Genomic DNA, 7,357 nt, shown 5'->3' on the forward strand with positions numbered 1-7,357 from the left:
TAACAATAGATCAGCCGGGGTCCCTCTTAAACCAATGACAGCAGCAACTCACTGACACTTCTTATTCATGTTTATAAATGGTGAAAAGATCCTGATGACTATGACATTAGTTGCTAGATGTTGTAACTCAATAATAATACAATGTACAAATGCAATATTTAATATTATGACATAGTTTATAAAAAGCCAGATATTTATATATAATACAATTTCTGTGATACATCGACCATAGAATCCAGATGTCATAATAATTATAATTAGAGACGTAGAGTTCTGTGTTGGGTAAACTCTTAGGAAGAATCATTGTAGCTAACAGGTTCATGTGCACAGTGCCCACCTGTCCCCGAAGATGTGCTCACGTTGCGGCTGTGTCCTGACACGTACAGTTTTAGTAGCAGCACAACAGAGCTTCTTTCTACCAATTTTACCGCAGCTTTGACATCGAACTTTTAAATATAACAAACTCTCCTACAGGAATATGATGCTTATTAACGCTCACTACTGTATGTAAATACCAATCCAAAGGGAATTATAACAAAAAATTTAGTTAATTGGAATCAAAACATTTTCCCCTCTCATATACAATTAATAACCGGTTTAGCTTTGATTTATCAAAGTCTACGCAGGGTCGTCTTACTATGTAACATGAAGGTAGATACAGCATACCCAATTGCTAATCTTGGGGCTCCATCTAACCCCAAACACCCCCCTCCCCAACCCCTCAACTATCTCTCTTCCCTCAACACCCTCTGTTATGAATCCACAGTGTTCCTGCTATCTCCTTCTGCAGATTTAGCGGAGGAGAGCCATCTGCTGGACATATATAAATATGACATCTTGTGAGGTAATAACATTGACATTTATCATGTATATATATTTGTTTATTTAAAAAATGGCCCAGTCTGACAGAATGGGAAAAATACGAGTTAAGCTTAATTGTATCAATCACAATTTGCATCTCCCATTGACTGGGACAGTTCATAGACATCTCATATAACACTTCGGACCTTATTTAGAGTCGGACGCAAAGTCCGTGTAAGGAGTGTAGAAGTGGGAGTGTGCCGCAGCTTGGTAGGGTATTACAAGTTGCAAGAAAACCCCAGTTGCGTCCCACTCGTAATAGCCTATCGAGCTGCGAGCAGTTCCTGCAGCTAGCTAACCACTTGTGCCACCTAATTCCTGCCGCACAGCTTTAGCCCTGTTTTGACGTGTGCTGCGTCTGTGCCTCACTGCGACTAGGATGCATTTACATGGTCACGCCTTCACAATTCCGCGTTCCTCCCATTCTCTTGTAGCGAGTCGCAAGCTGACGCAAGTGTTAATTGCGTCCAAGATGCAGGCGGATTTGGAGCTTTCTGCACATGCGTGGTAGTGTTTTTTGGTTAGATGCGCCTAAATCAGACTTTGCGTCCGACTCTAAATGAGGTCCTTCATGTTCACTAAGGATTCTAGAGTTCTTCCAGAAATTATTTCTCCTCTCTAGAACTTTGCAAACTCACCTGTTCCATGAGGTGCTTATCATTGTCTTACTGATTCTATGTCCCACTTTCCTTCACACTCATAAATGTGTTTAACTTTGGGTATTTCCTAAATATGGAACAATACCCAGGTTGTGAGATATATGGAATAAAATACATTCATAATAAGAATAATACAATTGTATTAAATGATGGACATAAAATGTATTAATAGACTGTGAGGACCATTGGATTTTGGTTAGGAATTGTGTAAAAGTCTAATTTTGCACACTTATATGCACACCTATAATGTGCATATGTTAGTCTGACGTTTGAGGTGGTGATGTAACTACCCTTCTTCTAGGTATTGGTCATGTCAAAGCACCCTCCACCTCTGTTCCTTTGTCCCTCATTAAATCATCAAAACAATCTTTAAGCAATGTATTATTTATCATTTTAATGATCCATCATTTCATGTGTTAAGCTGCTCACACTTATAGACCACTGTCCTCTGTAAAATGAACAATCTGGAAATGAGAGAGCTAAAACTGCACTCCTTAAATGACCTGTAATCTTTAATGCCAAATATTTTTATTTAATCCCCAATTGAGCTACTACATCGGCTATACAGGACTTCAGTTTGAAGCCTGCAGTAAAAACAGTTCACTCTTAAAAAGTCTGCTCCATGCTTGCACAGCTGACTGTGTTGCCTGTCCCATAGCAGCCAAATATGGGGCAGACCTTTTATGGAGAAAATGCTTCTCAATTTCTCCAGCAGAGATTCTGACTGAAGCCCTACTAATCCTAATTAGTAAGGGCAAGCAGGGGATGGGGGGACGGATATCAGGGCCAGACAGGCAATAAAAATAACCGTGACATACAAAGCACTCCACCATAGGTTCTATCTATCTATCTATCTATCTATCTATCTATCTATCTATCTATCTATCTAACAACACTGCTGCTGCCCTATTACATTGGAGGTGACTAAATGCAGAACACTCCGCTTCATTAAAAGGCTGTCTGAGCCTGTGTTGCCTATTTTAGCAAACCTTTAGGAACCCAGGTCACCCACAGTCACACCGACCATCAGGCAAGTCACAGAGTTGCCAGATAGCCAGTCTGGGCCAGGTGAAACATTATTTCAAATGACGGGGTAGACTTAAATCAAAATATTTTGCGTTTGGTTTCACTGATCCTTTAAAACTTATCCAGTGTTTGCCAACGCTGTCTTACAGATTCAAGTTCTCATAAAAGTAAGATTGTATCTCTTTCATCTAAAATTTGCTCAGCTTAAAGGAAACACTGTTATTGGCCACTTGATCCTGCTTCTTGTCCAGTCACATGTTATATGCATAGTTGGAGAATGTGGCCTAAGATGTAAAGGTGTCACAGACACCCCATCCTGCAGTCCCCACCATTGCTTTAGCATTGATTGCTGTAATTTCCCACCGTTGTGAATATGAAAATACATCAAGTAGGTTTATATAAAAGCCACATGCACCATTCGCATATATACATGTAGATGTCTTATACCACAGAATTTATGAGGAAGTCCTAATGGGGAGCTCCTTTATCCCGATATTAAATAGACTTTTTGTTATTCATTTTTCTTTACCATTTATGAATTATGATTTCCAATTTCACTTCCAAATTGTGGTGTTTCATGACATTATTTATACAGAAACTATGCCACTTTCCATGTGTGTATAGAATTTGCTTAACTACATCAGTTTTGAGGGTTTTAGGTCTATAAACAAACATGACTTTTGGTATTTTATTACGATTCGTACTGTGTGTACTGTTTTCTTAGGCTTTTATCCCATCACCGCAATATCTCGGCTCTGTTTACAAACTAGACACATTCAGGGTCCAAATAGTTTCATTTAGAGCAGGGGTTTGTTTTCTAGTTGGCAGAGTGTGTGGGGGAAGAATGTGGTGTGGCTGTATTGAGTGGATTACCGTGGAGGGAAATACAGTTTACTTTATCAACTAGTGGACTCATCCACAAGGAGCTTTTAGAAATTCATGTTAATCTACATAATCTGATACACAAGTTAAATAATATGTCTGAAGCCTTGACAATATGGAGACAGTGACCAATGAGAACATGCTTATAACGCAAAGTTACTCCTGGTTGAAGCTTGGTTGTTCTCTGTTGATAATTACAAGCTATTTAGTCTTTAGGAATTCCAATCTGATTTGTGTAGAGGATGTGCCCTCAGTATGTCAATTGTCTAAGAAGCTGTCCTTCCCCAGCCAGCCCTCTGCTCCATACCAGCCCTGGTGTAAAGTGCCGATGTAGAACAGGTGGCTGCCATTAGCACGGTAGATGGGCTGTTATAATGATAAATATCCTAATTAGCATACGGGTTGCCCAAGCCATTGTCTTTAATTATCAAAAGAGGACGTGTAACTGAGGTGATGGGCACTTGTTAAAGGAGAAGTCAAATATTTTAGGGACTGATTAAATAGCCACAAGAATCTGTAGTAGGCTTGTGCATTGTGATTATGCACACAAAAATAACAATTATGGTAATGAAAAAAAATATTGCTCATTTTTGCTCAGACCTCACAGAAGTGTGAACAAAAAATAAGCGATGATCATTATCTAAACATAACGCGGAAACACAAAACGTGATGCTACTACGGTACCTCACAGCTAATTGAAGCGGCCCCTGACTGTAATAAATGAATGCACTTTCTACTCTTTCCACACCTATTATTTAATATTTTATGAGGTGCTTTTATTATGAGGAAGAGGAAAAACCAAAGCTTCTATGTAAACATATGGGGTAATGTACAAAGCAGAAAAATAATGTGTCTCAGCTGAGTTTAGGTAGTGGACGAGCCTAGCAATGTAAAGGCGTGTTAAAAGCAGCCACAGATAGGTCTCTAGGAGACTTATCTTTTGCGGGTGCTTTTCTTCTGGGGCAACAGACCTTACTATATTGAAAAAAAGAAGTAAAAAAAAATTAAACTTTAAAAAAAAGGTGTGCACCCCCCAAACAGCTTAACCAACCCTAGTACTGTTTGCGGGGAGAAGCACCATTTTTTATTACATTCATTTATTCATTCAGCAATCTGCTTTACAGGGCAGCTGTGACTGATGCACTTAAGTGTATTATGCACACCGGACCATAAGGCAGATAAAGAGGTGTGTTTGTGCAATTTACATTATATTCCAAGTCGCACAGATCTAAAGTTCCGTCCCTTTTGGAATCCTATGTACATTACGGGATGCAACTTACACTTGTGATTTCAGTGTACATTGCATCCAACTCTACACCAGGCCCCTAGACAGGGTAACACATTTAATAAAAGCATGTTTCTATATTTTCCTGAGATGCCAGAGCAGTTAGATCCAAACACATATGGACCAAACTAAGAGCCAGAACGGTGATGTCCAAAATGAAAACTATAAAGTATTCCTTAAATAAGTTAAGATCACCCCAAGAAACACTTAATTGTTATTAGCTAAACAGCAGCTAAATGTACTAATATTTGTTATCTTTATTGTAAATATGAAGTGGGGTCGTTGCTCTTTCTGTTATTTGTATTTCAACTTTTTGTCACATTTGTGCATTTATTGGACAGGGTAAGATCCTTAATGGATACATCAATAATAAATGTCATTCTGACAGTTACAATGTTTTCCACATGTGAATATTTTATATGATGTTTTTTTTCTCTGTGCTCTTAAAAGGAAGAAATAATGAATTCACATGGTGAACCCATCCTTCTAGACAGGCCCCAAGCTCTGTAACCTCTCAGCTGCTGGTTGATCCACAAACAGGACTCAGTATGTGAAGACAGCAAAGAAACATTTATCTTGTTGCCTCTGACTCTACTAGAGCTGATTTGAAAAGATCTGAGCATAGTAGATGGAAGCTTTGCCCTTATTCATGCACAAAACATCTATTATTTCACTATTAGAAGTTATATCAGTGTTCGCAGGAGACCTGTCTGCCTGCTGGAAGTATAAAGTACAGATTGCAAGAAATAGAGATCAAACTATTAGCTACTAAAGTCCTATGCAAGCTGTCTGCAGGGCCTTAAATCCAATTAACCACAGGCAGCAGACTAAAAATGTCCAGATCAATTCTGAGTCAGGTTAATATTCAATCTATAATCACATTAATGACAATCTGTCCATAATTAGCTATTTGATAATCCCTAGGAGCATGGAAAAGACGTTTCTATTATCAGGAGAGATGTGGTGCCATCTAAACCCTCTCCACTAAAACAAGGACACAGTAACACCACTGCATGGCTTATCCTGTACAGTAATAATACTATATCCTGGGACCACAAGGGCAGCTTTGATGAGCGATACATAGGGATGACTGAAAGCAAATATTATTTTTCCAGCAAGACACTAGACCTCTAATCCTCACAAGCCTAATCATGCTCACACTGCAATTAGTAAATTACATTATCTTGGGGGACTGTCAAAATCCAATATTGTAATAACAATCTGTTCATTAATGAACTAATCAGGGTAAACGGAAAAGATCTGCCCCGTTAATTAGAAGATCATGGAATCAAGGAAATCCATAGATGTTTATCCTAATGCAAGGTTGACTGAGAGGGTTTATATTGGTCCAAGCTGAATGATAACACCTGCAGTAATAACACTATGCCTTACACTGTGTGTATATCCATGCACCACAAATATAGCACTGAGTGGATATTAGAAAATTGTTTAAATATGACAAATATTTATCTGATGTAGCTTTGTCTATAGCAGTGTTTCCCAACCCTAGTCCACAAGTACCCCTAACAGTGCATGTTTTATATATCTCTTTGCAGGAGCACAGGTGTAATGATTATTGACTGACACATTTTGAAAGATCCACAGGTGGTGGAAACACTGGTCTATAGCTTCAGTGACAATATATGGCAGCAACCTGGGACTCTCCAGCTTGTGTGGAAATCTAAGCACCCAAATGTTTTACATTGTCATAACGCCCTTCCATGTACGTCATGTTGGTTTATAGTGTACAGTACATCCTACTGGTGTCAGTGGTGCTATTATTATCCATGGAAGTGGCTTGGTTTATGACAAAAAGCTCCACCACAAGTAGCAAGATAGACATGAAAGGTATCAGAGAAAAAATATATATATAGTATAATCAAAACTTGCACCATTTTTCTAATGAAGTATACTGCAATGTTCAAGTGGTATTCGTTTTGGGCAACACATTACATATAATGACAATTTTTGTAATATTCAACTTACAAAACAATGACATTGTTTCATAGATGAAATACTGTGATATTTTGAAATACATGTCTGCTAAAGTAAGTAGGACTATTTTATCTCCAAAGTTTAGAACAGTAAAATAGATCCAAAACGTCAAATTAAAAATGCTGAAGGTGGACACCGACTCTTGGTTGCTAATGAATGGCTAATACAAATATAAAACCAGAGATGATGGCAATATCTTACCATTAAAAGTGTGATTTATATGCCATAAATGAGTCATTGAGACAAATTATATTCTGGAATAAGAGATTTTGTTTTATAAAACAAGATCATTAAATGTGTGATTTAGCAAACCTTCTAAAAAGGAAATGGGGAGTTGCTATCTATAGCAACCATGCAGATTCTATCACTATCTAGAACAAGGGTCGGCAACCTTATTCTATCAGTGTGCTGGCTAATATCCAGTCAAGCCCAGGTGTGCCAGTTGTGTGTGTATGTATGTATGTGTATATATATATATATATATATATATATATATATATATACATACACATATATATATGTGTGTGTGTTATTTATTATTTTATGATGCTACTGTCAAGATAATATTAATACATATATATGTATGTGTTAAATTATTTTTTTGATTTTTTTTTTTTATGATGCTACTGTCAAGATAATATTAATAGTA

Source organism: Mixophyes fleayi, chromosome 4 (genome assembly GCF_038048845.1).
Source record: "Mixophyes fleayi isolate aMixFle1 chromosome 4, aMixFle1.hap1, whole genome shotgun sequence".
In the NCBI taxonomy this organism is placed as follows: domain Eukaryota; kingdom Metazoa; phylum Chordata; class Amphibia; order Anura; family Limnodynastidae; genus Mixophyes; species Mixophyes fleayi.